The sequence below is a fragment of the Notamacropus eugenii genome, chromosome 6 (genome assembly GCF_028372415.1).
Source record: "Notamacropus eugenii isolate mMacEug1 chromosome 6, mMacEug1.pri_v2, whole genome shotgun sequence".
NCBI classification, from domain to species: Eukaryota; Metazoa; Chordata; class Mammalia; order Diprotodontia; family Macropodidae; genus Notamacropus; species Notamacropus eugenii.
This window is the reverse complement of record NC_092877.1, coordinates 361817508-361844679: the sequence shown is the minus strand read 5'-3', so window position 1 is coordinate 361844679 and position 27172 is coordinate 361817508. Positions and strand designations below refer to the sequence as shown.

General features: G+C 36.7%; 2 long non-coding RNA genes across 2 annotated transcripts; one reads left to right on the top strand and one right to left on the bottom strand.

Moving 5' to 3' along the window:
* Positions 1-201: 201 nt before the first annotated feature.
* On the bottom strand, positions 202-26762 carry LOC140511782 (uncharacterized). Its single transcript, XR_011969667.1, has 3 exons — positions 26549-26762; positions 22725-22815; positions 202-957 (listed from the first exon to the last, which is right to left on the bottom strand). It is a non-coding gene; the product is annotated as an uncharacterized lncRNA (long non-coding RNA).
* LOC140511781 (uncharacterized) lies at positions 7727-11934 on the top strand. The gene is made up of 2 exons (XR_011969666.1): positions 7727-7999; positions 11346-11934. It is a non-coding gene; the product is annotated as an uncharacterized lncRNA (long non-coding RNA).
* Positions 26763-27172: the final 410 nt, after the last annotated feature.

Here is a 27172-nt window from a genome sequence, read left to right as displayed (position 1 = left end):
CAAGGCCTAGATTTGAAATCAGATCAGTACTGCCTAACTGCCATTCACTATCTTCCTCTTCCTCATGGCACTCACTTTCCTATGGCTGCCTTTGCACTGGCTATATTCCATGCATTGAACCTAATTTGCTCTCAAGTCTATTTTGAGGATAGCTCAACTACCATCATTTACAGGAGCCTTTTACTTGTCTCCCCAGCTGCTTTCTTCTTGCCTCAACCCAACCTAGCATATATTATGTCTAAAGCTATATAAATCCATGATGCTCTTCCAATGTCAGGTCCCAGGAACTGTTACATTTACATGTTTGAATCTTCAGCATCTAGCCCATTACCAGGCACATAGTAGGTACTCAGTAAAGGCATGCTAATGGATTAACAGAGCATTGTTCAGGCACATATCTTCCTCATTAGGGGTCTCCACTGCTTGTTAACTGGCATTATGTTTCTAATTTTACCGGTATTCATTTACCAATCACCTAAGGACTCAATCAAATTTCCTAAATGCCATTTCAGTTAGGAAGGCTCCCTTTCTTTCATTCCATACCCCTTAGTCAAAATGTTATCCTCAGCCCCACCTCCCCCAGTAACATATCAATCGATTAGCATTCCTCAATATTATAATCACTGGCAGAGATTGGTAGAGTGATTGAATACATGAGGAAAAGCATAAGTCTAGATAATTATAACACTCTCCTACCTCCCTCCCCGATAATGGTCAGAGTTTCAAGTAATAGCTAACTATCTTGTGTTTGTTTACATTGGTTTCCACATATGTGTATCTTTATAGTTTATGGGGCTGAGTTCATTCTCATTTCTATGGCAGCCAAAAGATTGTTATAAAGCCTGAATTGTGGTTAGTTCCTGAAGTAGCATGGTTGAAGGAGGTAAGGACTCTTCCTCTCTCAGGGTAAAGGTCAAGGTGAGAGCTGGATGTCAAAGCAGTCCTGGGTTGAAAAGCCTGAAAAAATAAAGAAAAAATATTGCAAGATAAATCCAAGAGAAATCAGAGATTTTAGTCAGTATTATTACCATGATTTGCAGTTCTAGGTTGGGTGTTTGGAATAGGTTTTGGATTTCTTAGGACTGCTTACAAAACCCTGAAGTTTAATAAAGGAGCTGTGGTCTAGTGACTCAAGAATCTGACTTGGCACACATAACTAAACAGAACCATCAGCTAATGCCTAGAAATGAGGAAGACAAAACAAAACAAAGCACACTTTTTGGAAGAAGGAAGTTGTAGAGAAGGGGTAGGGATTGTAATTTCTCCAGCGTATATGATTTCTAGTAGGGAAATTGTGTCCACCAAAGCAAATCAGTGATTCATATTAAATGTATTGTTTTCAAGACTTAATAGTGGAACTTCGCATATTTGCTCATGATCATTCAGTAAAGATGTGTCAGAGACATGGCTTCAACTCAGAGTTTACAGATTCTAGGCCAGTCTTTCTTCCTCTATGTTAAGGATTGGGAACCTGCGATCTTGCGGCCACATGTGATGCTCCAGGTCCTCAAGTGTGGCCCTTTGAATCCAAACTTCACAGAACAAATTCCCTTAATAAAAGGATTTGTTCCATAAAATTTGGACTTAGTCAAAAGGTTGCACCCAAGGACCTGGAATGCAACATATGGCCTCAAGGCTACAGGTTCTGCATGCCTGCTCTGTGCCATGCTGCGAACTTCAATGCTATGTAAGCTTTTTAAGGATAGAGACCTGATCTTCTTTATCGTTGTATGCTGCCTTATGCTTTGCATTACTGAGAATTCAAGAAACATTGATTACTATGTAAGAATCAATTATGCAATAAAGCTTTTATAATAACCTGATTTGCCTTCAAGTTCTTGCCTTTAAGTAACTTACATTTCATCAATGCCATACTGTATGCCTATATAACCATTCAGAGATCATTTATAAAATAAGTAAAGAGAAATTTACAGAAGGAAGAGCTTTAGCAGCTTCAGAGGTTAGCTGAGGTTGGAAAAGAGCCAAGCATTCTAAGAGGTAAAGGTGAATGGAGAATGCATTCCAGGAACAGAGATAAGACATACAATACTGACTATAAGGCACATCAAGAAGTCCACAGAATGTAGACTCATACATGATAGGCTGGAAAAGTAAGTAGGAATGAGTTTATTGAGGGCTTTGAATGTCAAACACAAAATTTGTATGTGATCCTAGGGAGAATGGGGTGCTGACAAAGCTTTATGAAGATGTGTTCAGTAACTGTGGTAATGAAGCTACCACAAATAGTTAAAACAAGTACATGTCTTTATGTACTATTTTTCTTCTCTTACATATGATGTGTAAGCTATTAACTTTTTACTGCAACAATGTTTTTCATAAGTTTTGTATAGTGACTTTTCAAATATCCCATGCCCAGTCTCATGGTGATGGCCTATTTTCCTTTCATCATGTAAATTTCCAGTACTCCCAATTCATAGAAACACCTTCATAAATGATTCCTTAGGCAGTTGAATGATTTGTTTAGATTTATAATCCTTTAGTTTTACTTTACAAAATCACACTCTTGCAAATGATATATATTTTCCTTTAAAAAAAAGTAAAAGAATTTAATTTCTAATTGGATGCCACAGGTGTGAAGAATTGCTAATAACCATTACAATACTGAGAAGTCCAAACATTTCAAAAAAAGAGGAAAGAACAGAAGAGATATAGATAGTACCACAAAATCATTTGGGCTTTAATATCTAATTATCTAATCTTGAAGTGGGAAGTTCTGATTTACCCTTCACCAACACAAATACACGTCTCTCTCCCCACTCTCATTCTTGTCATACAGCTGTATTGTCACTCCTTCATTCAATGGATTGATCACACACCTAAATATTACGAGTCCCTGGGTTGAACTCACATAAATGAACCATGTAGATTACTATATCATCGCAATACAGAAACAGGTAAATGAATGGAGTGCCCCAATCTCTCTCCATCTATTAATTTCTCAAAGAGTCTGAATATATATATATAATATACATATTTAATATATCAAATATATTATTTATTATCATTTAATATATTAAATATGTTATTTAATATATTATATATATATTTAAAGAAAATCTACCTCATTCATTGCCTCTTTAGTCACTTATCAGAGTCATACTTTCCAGATTTTATGTGACAGTTATGATTTACAATAATGGCTACAGTTGTCACCATAAACCATCAAAATAACCTACAAGCTCCAATGTTTGGTCAAATTGTTATCGTAAGTCAAGTCAGTAAGCTTTACTCTAAAAAATATAGCTAAATAAAAAAGATTGAGACTCACAAAATGAGCAGTTCTACACACTGAAGATATTTTACAATGCTCACAGAAGTATACTCATATTAGTCTATATCTTGTGCACATAGTATGAATGTAAATGGTGGTTATAGCATAGCTGGTTCTAGGATGCACAGCGTAACATTGATGGGCTGGGAGAAATCTCATTCACTAGCTTTCATTGATATAATCATTAAGCATCGTCATGAATGTAGATTATCAGAAAATAATGTGGTATAATAAAACTTCTGATATATTTCAAAAAGGAAGTAAAAACTTTAGAGAGGATAGAAAAAATAAAAGACTGGAAAATCCGAAAGACAAAAGAATGGATACAGGGAGAAATAAAAATACTTCAACTTCTTTTTGCTTTGAGTAAAGAAAATAAATTTTACACTTGTGTTCATGCTTTAAAAATATATATTATGTACTTCCGGATTCTTAGGTAGTTAAAGAGAACATTCTGAATGACTGCACAGAAAACATTATATCTGATTTTGGGCTGGAAAATTGGACCAGCAGGAGATCATGGCTGGGCAGCAGTTTTATTGCAGGACCAAATAGTTCTGTGATTACTGAAGTATGGCTGTCACTGGAAATAGAAACCTGCAAGGAGCCCATCAGAAACCCAAGCAATTTCAGGCTTACAAATGTTTAAAATTAGAGTTTAGTAATCTATCATGGACATAATTTCTCAGCTGCTTTGTGAAACTTTCTTAGCTTAATTGGACATTTTGATTCATAGATTTAGAGCTGAAAAGGGCCTTGAAGATGATCTGCTCCCACTGCCTCATTAACCACTGCTCCAAGGATTAGTGATTTCTTAAGTAAAAATAGAGTTGTAACCATCACATTCCAGTTTAGCTCTAATATGTTAACTAGATGAGAGCAGGTCTCAACTAAGCAACCTGGAGACGTTAGACTAAGGGTGACTAGTCCTTCCAGCTAAAAAGATATTGCACAAGTTTCATATTTTGTTCCCCCAACAAAACTTGAGCACCCTATCTCATATTTCCAAGGGAGATGAGAAGAATAGGAATTGAATTGAGCGTGGAGTTCTAGCTGTGGGGTTCTTTTCTAGAAGGAACTGCCTAGAGTGCAAGGAGATGACTTTGAGAGAAAGATGTCCTAACTTTGAAGATTCCACAGTATATTGTAATTAACTTCTTCCTATTGGCGTCCTAGAATTACCCCAAGGGGACAGCATTAGCTCTCTTCTTTCCACTGCTGTCTTGAATGGTCCTCAACAACGTCAGTATTATCAGTAGCCAATGGCAGACTGGCCTCATAACTCTACATGTGTTCCAACAAAAAATCGATGACCATGCCTAAGAGGAAAATCTTAAGCACCACAAGAGTGGGAGCAAAGGACTTTAAGCAACCAGAATTTCTGTGCTAACATTTCCCACATGTGCTTTTTCTAAACTTGGGACTACTTTCCCTTGAACTATGTATATATTTGCAAGAGATTTGGCATGGATATTTGAAGACTCTTTTCTTTTATTCCACTTATTCTTATTGTATCATCTTAGTAAACATCCTTTTATAAAGCCTACTTAAGACTGACTAAGTAAATGATTCTCATCTAATAATGTAATAGGTGGGGGGGGGGGGTAGAATACCAGTAGGGGCTCAAGCAAATAACATTTGAGATTTACCCCTGACACCTCAGGATTACCCCTTGGAAACCTGAGCATAAGATATAGATGGCCTGCCTCTGGAAATCTGACTTGTCTGTGACAGTAGGACTACAGGAATAAAGAGGCTCAAAACTTATTCACATGGGTTACCCTAAAGTCTGGAATGTATCTTTACTGATTCTGAACAGAATTGACCCATGGTTTGGTAGATAAATCATAAAAGTTATCTGAGACTGAAAGAGGCTATCATTGCCTACGATTATACAGATTCTAAGCGTCAGAAGAATTAGTTAATCAGGTTTTTCCATTTCTAATTCCAGAAATATACCTACTATATTACTTATATTATACTTATATGATCCTCTCTGTTGTTCATGAAGGAAGGTAAATTTCTTCACCTAATGTATTTCATCCTAAAATATTAGGGAAGAGGATTTATCTTCCTAATACATTTCAAATCTTTCATTTGATGAATGACTAACCTGAGAAGCAAGATCATATTACTGGCTAAGAACAGAGCCAGAAAAGGAACCCAGGGCTCCTGAGACCCAGCCCAGGGCTTTTCATGTTGTTATTTTTTAATTTTTGTTTTTCATTACCCTAAGCAGTGAGGCTATGTCTGAAAGATAGCTCTCAACACTTTAAAGTGAATTCAGTGATATACTGGATTCAATATTAGTTGGGAATAGGAGAGGGAATGTAAGACAGCAGCCAGAGAGTCAACCTCAGAATTCGAAGATCTGAGTTGAAATTGACTCTGATGTGTGTAAGGTGGGTGACTTTGAAAAACTTGTATAACCTCTTGATGCGTTAGAGAAACTCTTTAAGCCAAGTGAAAGAATTATTGCTTATCTATCCTGCCAGGAGGGGTTTTCCTCACCAAGAGTTCTGTACATTAACGAAAAGCTAGAATGTTTCTTAACTACTATTCCCCCAAAAAGTCCTCTCCCAATTTGGTAGAAATCAAGCTTTTCTTTTTACCTGCAAATGATGATTCTTCCATGTCACATCTAGAACCAAAGCAATTTAACCTGTTTCCCTCTGTCCCATAGGCATTTGTGTCTGCTACCAGATAAGACTGTGGCAGGAAATAATTAACAGGTGTTGCTGACTTTTGCTGGTGATATAATGGTAATTAACCGTAATCACCATTAAACACATCCTTAAACCTTAGTCACAAGGGAGTTGGAGTAGTGATATCAGTGTCTTTGGCATAATGATGAAGCTAATCACACAGAAACACAGAAAAATGTGTTTTTCCCTTTTAAAATACTCATGTTGCTCATATGTAGGTGGGCACTATAGGAAGTTTTTGACCAAAATATTTGAATCAATAGATTCATTCTAATAACATCAGAGTGTTATTTCTTTCCCAATAATGGCAACTATGGCTTGGAGGCAGGAGAAAATTGGATTCTATACTAGCTAAGATATTTAATAGTTTTGATAAGAAATTTAACTTCATTGAGACTCAATTTCCTAATATATAAAATTAGGATCTCATGGCTTTTACTATCTCCCTCCAAAATTATGTTGTAAGGAAGACATTTCTTAGAACTTAATTCATGATACCCTTTGACCTAGGAACACCACCACTAGGTTTGTATTCCAAAAGAGATAAAAAAAAGGAAAAGAGCCTATATGAATAGTTGCTTATTTCTGGAGGGCAAAAAAAATAGAAGTTGAGGAGGATGTCTTTCAGTTGGGGAATGGCTGAACAAATTGTGGTATGTGATTATGATGGAATACTATTGTACCCTAAGAAATGATGAGCAGGATGCTCTCAGAAAAACCTGTAAAGATTTACATGTGCTGAGTTAAATGTACTGTGTACAAAGTGACATCAATATTGTACATTGTAAGATGATCACCTGTGAATGACAGCTGTTCTCAGCAATACAAGGACATAAGATAACTCTGAAGGACTTAGGATGAAAAATACCCTTCATCCCCAGAAAGAAGTGATGATGTCTGAATCCAGACTGAAGCATACCTTTTTTTAAACTTTATTTCCCTTCAGGATTTTTTATCTATGTATTCTTTCACAGAATGACTATATATACATGTATACACAAATACACATATATACACATATACATACAGTACATATATATGCATACACACACACACACACACACATATATATATATATATATATATATATATATATATATATATATATATATATATATATATATATATATATATATATATATATATATACACACACATAAAACCTGTATTGAATTGTTTGCCTTCTCAAAGAGGGGTGGGGATGGAAGAAGGGAGAAAATTTGGAATTCCAAATTTTAAAAAGGAATGTTAAAAACTGTTTTTACATGTAATTGGGGAAATTAGTGATCTCGTGATCTCATGAATACACAAAATCCAATAGGATCGAAGACAGAGAGGGAAAAGAGCATCAGAGGTTAGCTAGTTTTATTCTCTTATTTTATCTAAAAAGGATAATTTAAATCAACACAATTAGCTTTATCATCATCATTAACAATTCCAGGAGAACAATAATAACGGTGGGGCATTTTTGAGCATGGAAACATCTTCTTGAATACAAATATTTTACATTGACATTGTCATGTGATTTTGACTCAAAAATACAATTTCTGAATATTTTTTTCAAACTAGAGCTTTTTAGGTGCATCCACAAAGTGCATGATAACTTGTAAGGGAAGGAGAATAAAAACGTAATTGAAATACAAGTTACAGTCCATTATTTACAGATAAACTATTAGCACAAGAGTGATTTTCAAATACTTTAAATTATTCCCTAGGTAGACACATAGGGTAGAAGAGCAGCCTCAAGCATGTGAAGATTTCTTCCAGTAGATGAACAGATGAGAATAATGTGTTCAAATGGCCATAAAAGTGGCTGAAGCAGGCACTTTGGAATGCTTAGAGCTTGATCAGACATGAAAGATGCCAAAGTCATCCACTGCATCCTGGGTTATCACCACTTGTCTTGAACTTTTGTTTCAACACTGGACTTCAATGACTTTGGAAGAGAAAGTGAGGCTGGCAGTTGTGCATAACTCTCACCTCACATAAATCCAATTAATAGGTAAGTAAAGATATCACCCTGAGATGTCCTTGGTCCTCTTCAAAAATGGACTAACAAGAAGCTCCCATAAGCTATTACTGTGAACATTAATGACCCTTTCTCTGAAATTAGAGGTTATCAAAGAGCTTTTCAGCTGGATTCTTCTTTTCTATAATTTGGCTCTTTCAAAATTAAATCTTGAGATATCACTTGGCATGCATAGTGCCAATTTCTCTAGATCAAATGTCTACCCTTTTTTTTGTGTGCTATTCTGGTTAGGCCATATCTGAAGTGTTAGTTTCCTTTTTGTCTGCAACATTTTAAGAATGTATTGTGAACGTGGATGCTACAGAGAGTGGATGGAACAGGATGTTAAATGGCCTTAAATTCTTTCCATGAGAGAAGTTCTTGCAGAAGGAGAGGTAGAGAAGCATGTAATAGCTCTCTTCAAGTACTTGAAGTGCTATCATATAGAATAAGTATTAGATTTTTTTTCCCCTGCATGACCTCAGAGGACAGAAGTAGGAGTAAACTGTAGAAAAAGAAAAAAAAAAGACATAGATTAGCCTCAATGGCAGAGGAAATCAAAACAAAACAACTTCCTGAGTTAAAGCTATTCCATATGAAAGTGGTTACCTGCAGAGATAGCTGGCTCCCCTTTGTGGGAGGACCATCTCCTAGGAAAGCCTGGATGACCTTGAGCAGAGTATATTATAGAAAGGATCCCTTTTCATGTAAGGGGTCATGTAAGAGGTCCCCTCTCACTCTGAAATTTTGTGAAAATTATTGTTGGTATCACTTTATTTAGATATCTTTTGTATTTCTTTTATTTGTATACTTAAAAAAAAAAACTCATACTGAATGTATTTTGGATAGACACTACCCTCAAATACAATTAAACAAAATTGCTAAACAATGTTTAATGAATAAGAACCTCTCTCTCTCTCCCTCCTTCTCTCTCTCTCTCTCTCTCTCTCTCTCTCCCTTTCTCTCTCTTTCTCTCTCCCTCACTCCTTCTCTCTCTGTCTCCATCCTTCTCTCCCTCTTTCTTTCTTTCCCTCTCCCACTGAATAGTAGTTTATTTTTTCCAGTTATGGGTAAAACTAGCTTTCAATGTTCATTTTTACAAGATTTTGAATTCCAAGTTTTTCCCTCCCTCCCCAAGACAGCAAACAATCCGATACACATTATATATGTGCAATCATGTTACATATCTTTCCAACTTAGTCATCTGAAAGAAGAAGCAGAATGAAAAACACATGAAAGAAAAAAAAAGCAACAAACAAAAAAAATAAAATGTTATGGTTCATTCTGCATTCAGATTCCATAGCTCTTTCTCTGGATGTGGATAGCATTTATGAATCTTTTGGAATGGTCTTGGATCAATGCTTTGCTGAGAAGAATTAAATCTGTCATAACTGATTGTCAAACAATGTTGCTTTTAGTGTGTACAAAGTTCTTCTGGTTCTACTCTCTCTCTCTCTCTCTTTCTCTCTCTCTCTCTCTCTCTCTCTCTCTCACACACACACACACACACACACACACACACTCACGCAAAAACACATTTTTTTTTGTCCTCTTTGGTCCACTTTCTGTGATTTCCACTCCCTGTACAAGTTAAAAGTTTACAAATGTCTAATACTTACATGCTTAGAGATTTACCTGCCATTGTTTTTTGATTTTTTAATTCTCCTTAAAATCTCATCATTTAAAATAGGATCTTTAACTTCTCTCCTGGGTATGATTCAAATATTATGTTTCCACCACATTTTAGTATTTTAAAGTTTGAGTTCAACACATGTTGTCTTTTGAAAGTGGATTTTTATTGCTTTTCATTAGTGAGTTAGCTTGATATTTACAGTGGGCTGATATGGCATTCTTTAAGAAGACAAATAATATTTCTACAAACCATCTGAAGTGAAATTTAGGCTTATTTCAAAGAACTTGGCCAGTCAGTGAATGCCTTTCCCAATACAAGAGAAAATGGACCAGATATTGGATACATAAACCAAAAGAGTTTTCATGTGTTAGTAAGCAATTAACTATAATGATGGATTTGGTCATACTGGCACACCAAAAATCACTAGGTATGGTTCCATTGCAAACCACTTTCAAGAGCATATAATAATAATAACAACCATAATAATAAATAATTAACATTTACATAAAGTTTACTATGTGCCAGGCTCTGTGCTAAACACTTTACCACTATTATCACATGTGAGACTCACGTCTTCTCTGAGAGATAAGCACTATTATTACTTCCATTTGATAGATGAGGAAAGTGAGACAAACAGAGATTAAGGGACTCACCCAGGGTCACAGAGCCAGTAAATTCTGAGATTCCATTTGTACTCGTCCATCCTGACTCTATCCACTGCACCACTTGCTATTTCATTTACATCTAAGGAATCAAAGTATACTCAGAGTTAAGTGACTCTGTCACCCAAACTAGTATAGCAAGGATTCTGTTCCCTAGAAATGACTTTTATTGGTTATGTTTTGCCTTGTTTTTAATTTTTATCACTTTCACAGAATTCCTGGCACATATTAGCTGTATAAAAAAAAATACTTGTTTTCTTGATAAGGCCGTAGGGATTCATGATACTGTGTAATGTTGTCATATGATTTCTCCGTGATTTAATTCTTTTAACAAAATTAATTGAGTAAGAAATTTTAAAATTGATTTCTTAAGGGTTTTTGCTTGGAAATAATGCTAAATCAAATCCCTAAACAGATTCTGGAGCAGCAGAATGTAAAAAAAAAGATGAAGTGAAACAAATTTCCAGCTTAAGATACTTAGAAGGACTTCAGGAAAGGTGTCTCACTTGGGTCAAAGGGGAGCAAAGCCCATTGCAGTGTCTGGGCAAGTCAGTGGGAGGCTATTAGCCACAGCACAGATTAGTAACTGAGGTCCCTCAGTGCTAACTCGGCAGGCCAGTGGCACAGTAGGCCAGCTGTGAGGCCTCCAGCTTTCCTACAGAAAGCAAACTGCTAGCACCAGATGAATAGATGAAGAAAATAAAGTTATCTATAGTCATATTAAAAAAATCTGCTCTAAATCACTATGATTAGAGAAATGTAAATTAAAACAACTCTGCCGTAGCACCTCAGACCTATCTGGCTGGCAAATATGACAGAAAAGGAGGAGAATATGTGGGGAAATTGGAACACTAATGCATTGATGGTTGTTGTAAACTGATCCAATCATTCTGGAGAACAGTTTGAAACTATGCCCAGAGGATTATAAAACTGTGCATATTCTTTGATCCATAAATACCACTACTAGGTCTATGTCCCAAAAAGATCATAAAAAGTGGAAAAGGATTCACATGCACAAAAATATTTAAAGTATCTCTTTTTGTAGGGGCAAAGAATTGGAAATTGAGGGGATGCCCATCAGGTGAGGAATAGACGAACAAGCTGTGGTATATGAATGTAATGGGTTATTATTGTTCCATAAAACATAATGAGCAGATGGATTTTGGAAAAACCTAGAAAGACTTGCATGAACTGATGTTGACTGAAGTGAACAAGACCAGGAGAACATTATACACAGTGAAAGCAGCGCTTGGAGATGATCAGCTACGATGGACTTGGTTCTCAGTAATACAATGAGCATCCTAAGACAATTGCAAAAGACGCACAATGTAAAATGCTATCACATCCAGATAAAGAACTATGTAGCTGGAATGCAGATTGAAACATGCTATTTTCACATTTTTTTCTTTCTCGTTATTTTTTTCTTTTATTCTGATTCTTCTTTCACAAAATGGATATGTTTAATATGATTGTACATGTATAACCAATATAAGTTTGCTTGCTGTCTTGGGGAGGGGGAGAGAAAAAATTGGAACTAAAATCTTATAAAAGTGAATGCTGAAAACTATCTTTACATGTAATTAGGCAAAATAAAACACTATTAAGTGGAAATAATAAATTAAAAATCTATGTTGTCAGGTCTCAGAGGCTTTTCCTATAACATCTACCTGAAAATCTGATTACACAAATAGGAGAAAATTCCAGAGAAAAGTCAGTCTACAGGAATTTTTATACAGTCAGAAACTGCTGCACCTGGCAGTTGAAGTGGTTATAAGCCAGGAAGCTGGCGACAAAAAGAGCTACAATTTTAGTGTAAGAAGCAAGAGTCTAATACAAAGTTTTATATAGCCCTAAACATAAAAATTACAATGAGATCACAATTTTTAAAAATTAGCTGTACCTTTGGCACCAAGTATACTTATAATCTCCAAACACAAACCTTAAACTAACACTTTCCCTTAGAAAACAAAATACTGCAGCATGCCAACATGGCCAAATTTCCATTCAGTACCATAGTTACCAAAGTCATCTTCACTTTTGGAATTCTTAGAGAAGAAAGATACTTTACTCACATGATAAAGGTCTGAGAACTTACTAGTTTTCTGGAATTTCTAAATTCTAAGGAAGCTTTTTCTCATAGTCCTGAGAGTGATTTGAACTATCATGGTCTTTAAACTAGAAAGGAGATAATCTCCATTTCGGAGTTTTAAAAGGAACTCACACACAATCTTTGAGACATTTGACTGATAGATGCTCCATTTGTACTTTTGTACACACTCAATTCCTGCTCATCCATTCCTGAATCATTGCTTCTTCTGGATCCAGAGGTAATTAGAAAACTTTTCATCACTGCCTGATACCAAGCCTGAGTTACAATGGCAGGAAACTGTTTTCCCAAAGTTTTCATATGGACTAGGTGCAGGCAAAAGAATATATGCGCATACTTCAAGGACTGGGTCTTCATTGACCACACCTACTATTATATATAGAATTGCTGTTACCTTCTGCTGGCTATATCTCCATCCCCTCACCTTGGCTCATTATATCATTTTTATAATGGTAATGTGCATAAATCTGTCTCAAAGCTAGGAAAATCTGAATTCAAGTCCGATCTCTAATATAATATGGCTGTATAATGCTAAGTCACTTAACCTCTCAGCATCCTAGGAAACTTTATATATAATTTGGAAAATGTCTACTTTAGGGGGAGTTTCCTTCCCTGGGTTTCCCCTATACCAATTAATCATAATTTCAGTATAAATCTTATCTTTATCCTTTGCTGTACATCTGATGGCCCTGTGACACTCTATCCACTCCTTTGACAGAAAGACAGATGACATATTCATTCCATTGAGTTCTGAAATGCTATTTTAATAGATCTATATTATTATTTACCTTCAAATGAACTATATATGCATATGTGTGTCTGTATATATATATATATATATATATATATAATATATATATATATATATATATACATATATAATAACTACCTGCTTTAAGATAAAGAGTGAAATGTAAACTAAAATATTGCCCTTAGATCTTAAACCTTAAATTATATTATTTAATGCTATTCTGTTTTCTTGCTTTCACATTTAAATTTTGGATAGACCATAACAAAGACACTTTCTCCACTCAGGTTTCTAACCCCTTTCCCCGATCCCCCTTGGACTTTTTAAAGGTAAGTTTAAAGAATGAAAAAAAAGTATTGTCTTCTCTATCCTGAAAAACCCAGGCTTCATGTTATCCTGCATTTCATTTGCCCTTGGTAGCTAAACTCCTCAAAAAGGCACCTGTCTACAATAGGTGTCTCTACTTCCTTTCCTTTTTAATCCTTTAATCTAGCTTCTACAGGAAGACTTTCTCAACTACTCTTAATTGTAGTATTTTCCCTTTTAATTATTTCCTACTCATCCTTTAAATAGTTTGCTTTGTAAATATTTGTTGTCTCCCCCAATAGATTGCAAACTCCTTGCAGGCAGGGACTATCTTTTGCCTTCTTTGGTATCCCCAGTGCTTAGCATAGTGCCTGGCACGTAGTAGGTGCTAAATAAAGAGTGACTGATAAGAACAAAACACAACAAAAAAAAATTTCACCTGCAAGTTCAAAGTTAAAACATTGGGCAATGCTGGAAAAAAACCATATTTCTGGAGGTTTTGATCATTTGGAATAACAAAAAGCTATTTTAACATCACTAACTGATCCCCTGCATGGATTTTAAGAGGTTCATAAACTTGGATGGGGTCAAAAATATGTATTTATTTTCACTAACCTCCGGATGAAACTTAGCATTTCCTTCAATTATGAACATAGGCAGCAAATATTATTAAGAGATGTCTATAGACTTCACCAGATTTCTTAAAGGGGTACATGAAACAAGACTCTGGCTTAAATGGAATCATCATCATCACCATCACCATCACCATCACCATCATCATCATCATCATCATCATCATCATCATCATCATCATCATCATCATCATCATCATCATCGTCTCCCAAAGGGGTCACAAAAAAAAAAACAACATAACCGAAATGGCCCCCAAAGATCTATAAAAACATTTTATGAGAGTCATCTCTATATATATTGAGGTCATCCTTGAGAATATTAGCAGAAAAGAGGCAGATTTTTGACAGCAATATTTTTCAGTAGACCCTATTTCTCAACATGCCAATCAACTGAAAGATATAAGAGAATGCAAGATTTCACTGGATTGTTGTTTGTTTGCCATAAAAATAGGATTGGGGTTATTTATTCCTTCTGGAGAAGGAAAAATCATATTGCCTGAAGGGCATTTGTTCTGGAAAGTCAGGGTACTGTGAACCCCAGGTAGTACCAAGGACCATTCATTCAGAAGGGAATATCAGTTAGGAAATCAATCTCATAGGACATATATAAACATACAATTGCATGTTATCTTCTTTGTTATACACTCAACTTCCAGGGCTGGGATTAACTCATTTTTCCCTTTGTATTTCAATGCCTCGCAGAGTCTCTGGCTTAATAAGCACTTAAGTTGTATTCATAATTGAGTGATTCCACTGAAAATGTAAAGAAGCAAAGGCACGTTGTATTAAGAATACGTCTATTCATCAGTCTATTCTCTGATTTACATGTGGCATCAGTTACATGGGTGGTTTATAGAACATTGACTTTTCTATGAATCCTGTAAACTCCACACACATTCTAAATACTCCACAAATAAGTAATGCATGGAATGCACTGTGCCCATTTTGCCAATGTTTCATTTAGCATGAGATATGTTTCTGCCATTTTCTGCTTTCCTATCGAGTGTATAGAGAAATTGAAACTGAATTGTGTCTAGAAACGATTGGTTTCTGTGTATGATCCCTCCCTCTTTAAGCTGACATTGATTGCCTGGACATTATGTGATTGCAAAGGCAATTTGAACAGTTACTTGCCCCTCTGACTACTCTGATTTTTATCCAATGCATTGCATAGTTTTACCTTTCCCCCTCCCCTAACCTCCAAACCTTAATCCCAATTCACTCTGGAGCTCATAGCCTGGACATCAGGTCCCTACTCACCTAGTACAGAATGAATGTAAATACTAAATAGGAACTATTTCTCTTTTACCCAGGAACCCTGAAAGTCTTTCCCTCCCACTTTGATTTTTTTTTATTGTTATTAAAAAGGGACATTCTTGGAGTAACTAAAAAGAGGCTTATTCATTGGATGGGTGTATCTCACTCAATAACCTTAGTCTAAAATGATGAGGGTCTCACATTGCATCCTGGGCCATCTCCAGCCATCCCGATGAATATCAGGCCACTGGACCCAGATGGCTTTGGAGGAGAAAGTGAGGCTGGTGACCTTGCACAGCCCGTCCTCACTCAAATCACAGTCACCTGTAAGTCATGTCATCATCTTGATATCAAGGTCCTCTTCAAGAACAAAGGACAAACACAACCCCTAACCTATATCAGAGATAATTAAAGTTTAGATTTCTCTGATGTATTTTGATTAAAAAGGGCATTTTGAACTTTATTAATTTTTTTTCCAGTGAGAACTTACTTCTCTAACTTGCTTAGTATAATGGGAACTTAGACAACATTTCTCAGGTGGTGTTTACATGTGTAAACCCATTTAACAATTTTGCCTTAGCCAGTAGAGTCAGACAAAAAAAAAAGCAATTGTTTTAATCATGTTGATAAGTCAAAAAAAGCTGAACCATTTGTGTCTGTAGACTATTTATTATTTTTATAGCTCTTCTAAGTTTGTGAATAATGTTTTACATACATTACTTCATTGGAGCTTCATAACAGCTCTGTAATGTAGGTGCAATCATTTTCCTAATTTTACTGATGAAGAAACAGGAGCTGAGAAAGCCGGAGTGACTTTGTCAGGAGCACACTGCCTGTAACCGACTGAGGTAGGATTTAAATTTAGGTCTTTTTGACTTCATGTACAGCCTTCTAGGTACCATACCACCCAGTTACCTGACAGGCTAGAGAGGCAGGAAAGCAAACACATGGAACGGACAAAGGCTATGTATGATCCTTCTCCCTTCCCTTTTAGCTCCTACTCAAATGTGACTACAGAATTGTCAATGGCATTTTAGAAATAATGGAAAATAAAATGTAAGCTTCTTGAGGCATCTCTACCTACTTCTCTTTCTTCTCTGTCTCTGTCTGTCCTTCCATCTCACTGTCTCTATCATTCTATTTATCTATATACTTCTTTATCCACTCTTCATTCTCCATGCCTTAAACAAAGGAGTTTCTTAATAAGTATTTGCTGTTTTCAATTGAATGGAAAAGTGTCATGAGACCAGAAATTATCAAATGCCTTTCTCTTCTTTCTCCCCAAGGAGGCTGAGAGTACGGAAAAATTAACCTTGACTTTAAAATAGGAAGGAGAAATAGTGCAGATAATCTAAAGTACTAATGATAGGAGAAAACATGATTTCAGGCAAGTAGCAATGGAAGTGGAGTCAGAGGGTCGGTGTTCTAAACTTGGCTTTGCTAATTACATGGCTTGCAAATGAAGGCCAAAAATACATTTTTTTAAAATTTAAAAATAGCTTTATTTCATCCATCATTGCAAATGAAAGCAAGGACAAGTATTGGTTGGTTCCCAGAGAAAGCAGGTATTAAGCAAGTGGGCTTAAAAATGGGATATTTCCCATAGGAGTTCTTATGATTTATTAAAAAAAAAAACATGAATACACACTCACAATTTGGGTTCATAACTAGTCAATCGCTAGTTTTGGTGAGAATGTGCTTTGTTTTCAAGTCAATACGCATTTATTAAGCATGTATTATGTACCAGGCATTTATTTAGCATACAAAGAAAGGTAAAAATTAGTCCATGGTCATGGTCTAAAGGAGGAGAAGAAAATTCAAATCTGCTAGAGTGTCATCAGCCTCCAGAGTCTGCAACGAGGTGGATTCTGTCATTTAGCTGGTAATGCACAGAGGCTAGGGAAAAATAATGTGTAATACGGGCACTAGAATGGACTGTCTCTTTATTCATGAAGAGGAGGTTTCTTTCAAAATAACACACCCCATGTTGAGTGGGAAAATACAAGATTTTCCTTTCTGTGCTACATGACTACATAAAACTTTTGGGAACTCACACAAGTTATTTATCCTCTCAGATTCTCAAAATTCTAAAGCTCCTTCTAGTTTTTTATCCTAATAATAATATATAGATTATTAATGTTTACAAATATCTATTCTCATTACCCAAAACAAGCCTGCAAAAGAGAAGTTTTGAACACTGAAAATTTTGTTTTTATTCCAGAGTCATGTGTGTTTGTGCATGTGAATTTTAAATTTACTAGTTTACATTTTCTAAGTATTCAATGTCTACATATGTAAATCAAGTAAGGAAAAAAAAATCAATCTTCTTAGTCCAAGTGTGGACACATTTTCACCTTATTAAGTTCAGTTTAGGAAAGATTATGGTGAGAGACAGAGGGACATACTAAACAAATTTTACTACTTAACTAATTTAACCTAAGCAGACAAAGAAAATAAAATGTTTTAGATATAGAACTGGCCTTAGTGTCTATGTTATTTAGCTTCAAGTCTTTTCTCTGACATTCACAAATTTTGTATCATCATTTGTGGCTTAAGTGTTCTAAATAGTGCACTAAGTCTTTGGATTTTTATATCAGTGGAAGGACATAACAATGAACTATGGACCCACAAGTCCAGTTGAAAAAAAAAAACTAAAGAAAAAACACAATGGAAAGTAAAAGAAAACAAAACAATAAACTAAAAAATCGCCCACAGGTTGCTACAAAATATCAAAAATATGTAACTGACATGAGGAGGAAACTTCCAGCAAGTGTGTCTACATACATGAGAGTAACGAATGGCTCTTTTCTCCTTTCCTAGACTGAGAAACATGCATGTACTCAATTAATATTTTTAGATCATTTTGAATTGATATTCACATCAGTTCCCTGGTACAGAGGAGAAAACTCAAGTACCCTCATATCTTACTCATGCATTAGAGGAAAATTAGATTTTTAGTACAAAATTGGTTATTACCCTCATTAGGCTGCTGCTTCTTCACAGAAATTTAAAATGTTGGAAAATAACTCAGTGGCCCAACATGATCAGAAATAAGCAAAGAGTAGCTCAGCATGCTTTTAATCGGATCCTTCTTGTGATTGTTTTCATCTTCAGTTTCGATTTTCAAGGAACTGCTTTTTTCCATCATCAACGTTTATGAATTATTAGAAAATGTGCAAGAAGATTTGTACAATTTTGCCATTTTGCAAGATTCTCTTCACTTTTTTTTATAGATAATTACTAGTATTGAGATGCAAAATGACACACTAATTTATTGCATTTACTTTGTACAGGCAATCTAATGAGAGCTTATTCATCATATATATTTTTGTACCCACAGTTACAAAATACTTAAAAAAATAAAATCCTTGTTGCTGAAGTCTTGACATTGCCAAATGATTCACTCTAGAATTTCAATAATGAAATTTATACTATTTTCTCGCTGTGCCTAAAAAAGTATTAAACCTTTCCATTTGACATGCAGCTGAAATTTGCAGATGAACTTTCTTTTCTAGGCATTGTGCTAAGCAGTCTGAATATCAATGTAAATAACAGTCCCTACCTTCTAAAGTTTACATTCTAATAGATGGAAAAGTACACAAGAACAAACAGGAAAGTGAGGACCATATGAAGGTGGGCACTAAGGGGTAGGTGGAGAGAAGTTCCAGAAAGGGAGCAGAACTGAGCATGGAATGAGTATATTTAAAATCTCTCAAAAATTATTATTTAGGCCAGAAATTCATCAGTCAGGAGAATTAGCTTCAGAATGGAATTGTGAAAAGGGAATTGGGAGCAGGGAATGTCTATTTTTTCCATATTTGTACTCCCAGTGCTCTTTTCATAAGTGTTTAATAAATTCTCCATTAATTAATTAATTGTCCCTTAGCCTTCTCTTTGCTCTGTAGCATTTGACACCTGGACACTGTTTTATCCAGGATGATCTTTTTTCCCTTGGTTATCATGTTAGTAGTTTCATGGTTTTCCTCTTGCCTGATTAACTGCTTTTTCCCAATCTCCTTCCTGGTCCATGTTTCTTTTATATTTCTAAAATAGATGCGTAATAAATGCATGTTCAGGGGCTGATTTTTTTTCTTTCAACTCAGACTAAAACTAAGTCTATCTGATACCCAAACATTTCTTCAGTCATGCTTGTATGAATCCCTGAACTCATCAATTTAGACATGTCTTCCATACCTGGAAATGTTGGTCTCCTATAGAGACTTCTCATCCTGTATGATGTTCGAACATGCCTTTCTATAAATCCATCCTAAAAAGTCACTCCATATGTTAGTAGCCTTTCTCTAACACTTTCAACATCTTGATTAATACTTTATCAATGAAGCAGTCAAATTCTTCATCTATTACTCTTTGTTGTTTATCCATTTCTGCTCATATGCTTATGTGATGTTCTTTCTCAGGCTTCTCAGATTCAAGTCATCTTTAGTAATGCCTTCTGACCTATTTCAGACCTCCATAAAACTTTCCTTTGATTTTTGCTGTTTTTGTTCAGTTCTTCATTTGTCTGACTCTACATGACTCCATAGATTTTTGTTAGTGGAGTTTTCTTGGCAAAGATACTGGAATAGTTTGCCATTTCCTTCTTCAATGTTAGATCACTTAAAATTTTGATTCATCTGAAATTATTTTATTTTTTTTTTCATTTGAATCAATGTTAACAGTACCAAGAGAACATTAGTGATAAATATGTTGTATTTTTGTGATAGGGAATAGCTTGGAATCAAATAAAAGGTTCTATAATTTTCAAATACATTCCAGTATGTCCTTCTCTTCCTTTCTTTATTAGGGAGGCAGATTAACGTTCAACTGAAGTAACAGTCTAAGAGGTTTGTAACATTGTCATAATCTGGGAAACTGAAAATATTTTTTCTTATTTTCCCACATGTGCTTCCATTGTACTGGAGGCCTTTTAACATTCTGCAGATGGCCACAACAACAAGAATATTCATAGTTGTTGGCTGACATGTGTCATAGTGACACGTGAATTAACAGTTTAAACCATAGGCAAAAGAGGGGTGGGTCTGTCAAATATCAGACTTGCTTAAATATAATTTGGTTAGGCAACAAAACTTTTTTGATTAAATAAATCAACTAGAATTGAATGTGCACAGAGCCTATACATCTCCTTGAATAAATAAAGCCTATGTGTAAGAATATCAGTCATGGCCAAAGGAATAAATATGAAAGGAAGCAGCTATATCAGAACCCGATAAGAGATTCTGAGGCTAGAAGTGGAGAGAGAGGAAGTGGTGATATCCTCAGAGATGAGCTGAGAACAGGCATCTCTAGGATTACCAGCAAAAGGAGAAAAAGAAGATAGGATTGGGATGTGCAAAAGAAGGATGATGTCATATAGAGCCACTTGTTCAATAAACATCTCAGATCAGAAGACCCAGCACGATCTCTCTTCCACCTGACAGCCCATTAAACACTTGAAGAGAGATATTGTGTCTATTTAAATTTGTCTCTTCTTTTGCCTAATTACCCTCCAGCTATTTCACATCATCCCATAATGGCAGCATCCTGGGGTCCTTCACCACCTTGATTGCTCTCCTCTAGACATTCTCCAGTTCATCAATATCTGTAGTAAAACAAGTCACCCAGAACAATGTATAGGTGTTCATGACCAGGGCAAAGAACACTAGAAAATCACCTCTTTAGTCTTAGACACTGAATCTCTTAGTAGAGATTGCATTTACTTTTTTGACTCACTAAAAGGAAGCTTTCTCCTAAGATATTTCTCTAAGTCAATTCATCTGATAAATAAATGATTAGTTAATGGACTAATTAAATCATCTCCCATTCCACATAAGCAGGTTTCTAATGGAAGTAAAGGCATAATAGATGAAAGTGACTTAATGGGCCATTTTGATTTTCTCCCCCTCCTGACAGGTTCAGAATGATGTGCTAGGAGCAGTTATAAATGTTCTCTTACATTTCTGCATAATGTAGAACTTAGCACCTGGAAGTTTGGTGAAATGGAAGGAGGAATTGAAAATTACCTGCCATGGTCATGTTTTTAAGAACTGAATCAAAGGGATCAAGACCCAGTAAAAGATTTAGTTTATTCCCATTATCCCCATATGGCATGTTCATAATTAGTGTAAAATTGACTGTCAATGGAGAGATCACTAGATGATTTCAAGAATGGTGCTGCTGGAGTTGAATTTAACACTTTCAAGTCAATAGTTATTTTAATTTGAGAAGTCTCAATCCAGCAAAGAGTTACTAAGTGCTTACTGTGTATAACACACAGTGCTGGGTGTGGAGGATATAAAAGTAAATATAAAACATGCTATCCAGGAACATCTACTGTGGTAGAGGTAGGAGAAGGCACTAATAATAATGTGTGTGTTTGCCCTTCATTGCCGAAGAAGACCACGCCATCAGGGAAATGATGACATGACTTGCACTTGACTTTGTTTTTTGAGTGAGGGAGGGCTGTGCAGGTCACCAGACTCACTTCTCCTCCAGAGTCATCTGAATCCAGTGACCAGACTTTCATCAGGATGACTGGAGAAGACCCAGAAAGAGGCAATTGGGGTTAAGTGATTTGCCCAAGGTCACATAGCTAGTCAGTGTCAAGTGTCTGAGGTGGGGCAGCTAGGTGGTGCAGTGGATAGAACACCAGTGCAGGAGTCTGGAGGACCTGAGTTCAAATCTCACTAATAATAATGGTACAAGGGAGAAGGGGTTAAGATAAAGAAAAGTTCCAGTTGAAGTACTCCAAGGATCATGTCTTAGCATTTTTATGGAGCAACAAGAACCGTTGTTTTGAAGTCAGATGGCCTAGATTTTCAAATCCTAGATTTGCTTCTTATGTGACACTGAGCAAGTTCATTGACACTTCTGGGACTCAGTTTCCTCATTTGCAAACTAAAGGCTTAATACTGAGTGAGCTTTAAGATTCATTTGACCTCTAAATTGATGATCAAATTGTGACCTTGAGCAGATTGTTTAACTTTTCTGAGCCTCACTTTCCTTAGATTTGAAAATGTCCAATGCTACTCCTAGCTATAAATTCATTATCCCAAAGCCTCAGTTCAGCACAGTAGCATTGGCATCACCCATCCCATTTATGTGACACTTTACAGTTTACCAATCATTTCACATACACTCTCTCCTTGAATCATCACAAGACTGCAAAAATAGGTACTATTGTTATTAGCCCCATATTATGGTGAGAAAACTGAGATGGAGGCAGGCATGCTCTGAGCCTCACCACTTGAGACTGTCTAAGGTCGAATATTATGAATTAAAAATCGCTTTCAAAATACTTAGTTTGAAATGGGAGCAGGGGTAACAAGGGTAGAAAGATTGGGGCTTTGAATGCTAAGACTTTTAGTTTGAAATTACCTCGAGAAATCCGCACAGTACTGGCAAATTGCTGGTCATAGAAATTGTTGTCTATATCATGTGCCGTGGTAGAAGTCGTGGAAAATGCTTTCTACAGAAATGTTTAAAAAATATAATTTTATGTTCAAACAATGTAATCTCATCATTATTCAAATAAATAAAGTTCTACTTTGGTGCTTTCCTGTAACACTAAAGTGACTTTGGTTTCTCAAAGACCGTGAAATTAGAGCCTAAGCTTTATGTGATATTTTGTAAGGGGAGTCTTTGGAGATCTGGGTTGGACTAGATGGTTCCCAAGTTCCTTACAACTTTCAATTTCTGTGATTCTACAATTCTGCATTATCCTAATGATTAGGAATGTGTGTTACAGAGCCCCCACAATGTAATATACATTTGTTAGCTATGGATCAGGCTAATGCACCAGTTGGTTTTCTATTGACACTCAAAAAGAGTCTTTGCAAACATTTAGCAGGGTTTCAATCTATGAAATCAATGCTGTTCTAAGTATTTCAAAAGAAAAAGAGACATTTTATCATTAGGCCAATTTTTTTTTTAAGTTTTTAGTATTTTTGTAACTCTTTTACTATGCCATTATTTTTTTGTTCTAATTTTCTTGCATTACTCATTTAATTCCCCATTTTTCCCTCTACCACCATTATCTGTTTCTTTACCTCTTCCAGTTATTCTTGCTTGATTTGATATTTTTCTTTTAGTCTTTGCTTGTAGCTGTTCCTACGTTGTTGTCTTCCTCCAGGTTGATGTCTTTTTTTTTTTATTTAACTTTTAACATTCATTTTCACAAAATTTTGGGTTACAAATTTTCTCCCCTTTTCTCCCCTCCTCCCCAAAACACCAAGCATTCTAATTGCCCCTATGACCAATCTGTTCTCTCTTCTATGATCCCTCCCTTCCCTTGTCCCCATCTTCTCTTTTGTCCTGTAGGGCCCGATAGTTTTCTATACCCCTTTACCTGTATTTCTTATTTCCTAGTGGCAAGAACATTACTCGACAGTTGATCCTAACACTTTGAGTTCCAACTTCTTTACCTCCTTCCCTCTCCACCCCTTCCCTTTGGAAGGCAAGCAATTCAATATAGGCCAAATCTGTGTAGTTTTGCAAATGACTTCCATAATTGTTGTGTTGTATAGGACTAACTATATTTCCCTCCATCCTATCCTGTCCCCCATTACTTCTATTCTCTTTTGATCCTATCCCTCCCCATGAGTGTCGACCTCAAATTGCACTCTCCTCCCCATGCCCTCCCTTCTATCATCCCCCCCACCCTGCCTATCCCCTTATCTCCCACTTTCCTGTATTGTGAGATAGGTTTTCCTACCAAAATGAGTGTGCATTTTATTCTTTCCTTTAGTGGAATGTGATGAGAGTAGACTTCATGTTTTTCTCTCACCTCCCCTCTTTATCCCTCCACTAATGAGTCTTTTGCTTGCCTCTTTTATGAGAGATAATTTGCCATTTCTCCCTTTCTCCTCCCAATATATTTCTCTCTCACTGCTTCATTTCATTTTTTTTAAATTATGATCCCATCCTCTTCAATTCACTCTGTGCACTCTGTCTCTGTGTATGTGTGTGTGTGTGCATGTGTGTGTGTGTAATCCCACCCAGTACCCAGATACTGAAATGTTTCAAGAGTTACAAATATTGTCTTTCTATGTAGGAATGTAAACAGTTCAACTTTAGTAAGTCCCTTATGACTTCTCCTTGCTGTTCACCTTTTCATGGTTCTCTTCATCCTTGTGTTTGGAAGTCAAATTTTCTTTTCAGCTCTGATCTTTTCATGAAGAATGCTTCAAAATCCTCTATTTCATTGAAAGACCAATATTTCCCCTGAAGTATTATACTCAGTTTTGCTGGGTAGGTGATTTTTGGTTTTAGTGCTAGTTCCTTTGACTTCTGGAATATCCTATTCCATGCCCTTTGATCCCTTAATGTAGAGGCTGCTAGATCTTGTGTTATCCTGATTGTATTCCCACAATACTTGAATTGTTTCTTTCTAGCTGCTTGCAATATTTTCTCCTTGACCTGGGAACTCTGGAATTTGGCCACAATGTTCCTAGGAGTTTTTCTTTTTGGATCTCTTTCATGTGGTGTTCTGTGGATTCCTTGAATATTTATTTTGCCCTCTGGTTCTAGAATCTCAGGGCAGTTTTCCTTGATAATTTCATGAAAGATGATGTCTAAGCTCTTCTTTTGATCTTGGCTTTCAGGCAGTCCCATAATTTTTAAATTGTCTCTCCTGGATCTATTTTCCAGGTCAGTTGTTTTTCCAATGAGATATTTCACATTATCTTCCATTTTTCCATTCTTCTGGCTTTGTTCTATGATTTCTTGCTTTCTCATAAAGTCCTTATCCTCCATCTGTGCCATTCTAATTTTGAAAGAACTATTTTCTTCAGTGAGCTTTTGAATCTCCTTTTCCATTTGGCCAATTCTGCTTTTGAAAGCATTCTTCTCCTCATTGGCTTTTCGAACCTCTTTTGCCAATTGAGTTAGGCTAGTTTACAAGATGTTATTTTCTTCAACATTTTTTTTGGGTCTCCTTTAGCAGGGAGCTGATCTGCTGTTCATGCTTTGACTTCATGTCTCTCATTTCTCTTCCCAGCTTTTCCTCCACCTCTCTAACTTGATTTTCAAAATTCTTTTTGAGCTCTTCCATGGCCTGAGCCCATTGGGTGGGCTGGGACACAGAAGCCTTGATTTCTGTGTCTTTGCCTGATGGTAAGCATTGTTCTTCCTCATCAGAAAGGAAGGGAGGAAATGCCTGTTCACCAAGAAAGTAACCTTCTATAGTCTTATTTCTTTTCCCTTTTCTGGGCATTTTCCCAGCCAGTGACTTGACCTCTGAATATTTTCCTCACACCCACCTCGCCTCGTGATCCTCCCAGCCAGCATTTGGGGTCTGAGATTCAAATGCTGCTTCCAGCCTCAGGGCTTAGGCAGGGGCAGGGCTGCTTTTCAGTGTGAGATTAAGTTCAGATGCTCAGGTTGGGGCAGGGCCGCCTCTCAGGCTCAGTTCCCTCAGGGAGTTTATGCACAGACCTTCAACAATGGATCCAGGCTTCTGCCTGCTTGGGGAGCCCCAGTCTGCTGCCGCCCCTCAGCTTCTGTCTCCCGAGGGGGCCCGAGCCATGGGGGCACCCCACTCCCCCCTCGATCCACCAAAGAGACTCTCTCACTGACCCCTGTCACCTGTAGGTGGAGGGACTTGTGCGGCCGCTGGAGATCCCGTCCCTGAAGCCTGCTCGGATCTGTTTCTCTCAGTGCCGCGGCCGCGGCAGGGCTGTACTCAACTCCCAGTCCCGGCGCCCAGTCCACAGCGCAAAGGACCTTTTGCGAGAGGTTTGCAGGTCTCTCCGGAACAGAAATCTCCCTCGTTCCAATGTTCTGTGGCCTCTGGGTGCAGAATTTCCCATGAGTTACTTCTTTGTGGTTGTTCTAGGGGTTGTGGGTTTGGAGCTATGTGTATGTGCGTCTTTCTACTCCGCCATCTTGGCTCCGCCCCCAGGTTGATGTCTTAGTCTTTCCTCCCACCATAGTAGTTTTTAGAGTCAATTTCCTTTTGTTTTTCTTGTTGTCGTTTGTTCATTTTCCCAGACTTTATGTCAAAGTTGACCTGTGATTACCTGAGAGTGGGGAAACACTGCTTTGAATTTTATTCTGCTGATATCAGAGTTAAATTCTGGGGGTCAGCCAGTTTGGGTGTTTCTGAGGTGGTGTTATCCTGTCTAGGAGTGGTATTATTCTCTTGATCTACCCTCATCTTTACCCACAATCGGTCCTATTTCCCTATAGCTGCATGTACTTACATTCCTCTTGACTCTGTAACTTTGACTAGATCCCCTGTTCTTCTGCAGTTACATGTACAGCACTACTCTTTGCCCTAGAACTCTGACAAGGACCACTGGTGCCTTGTGACATCACAAATGCTCCTTTCCTGACTGGAAATGAAACCCAGAACTGTTTATGGCAATAGAATTGTCAATGAGCACCAGTTGCACCAAATGCCAGTAAAGGATTCCCTGTGATTTCCTTCTGACTATTTGTCTAAACCCCTCACCATCTCTGGGGTGAGAGCTCCTGAAGCTGCCATTATTGTGCTCATTTCAATAGACCACTCTGGTGCTCTGCTGGGCTCTAGGGCTACACCCACCTTAGTATTGGAGACCACTCCTGAGGACCTACTTAGTTTTCTTAGTCTGAACAGATCTCCCTTTGACCTTTGATGGCTCTGCTGCTCCCAAACTTGATCTGAAATACTATTTTAAAACTATTTGGAGGAGAATGTTCAGAGAGTTCAGCTGGGTTCCATTTTGTACTCTGCCATCTTGTCCTCTGTATAATTCTTTTTTAATAGGATCATTACCATAAGGTTAGAGCTGATTTTTACCACATGAGCTAGTAATGGGAAAATCAAATTTAGGAGATCATAC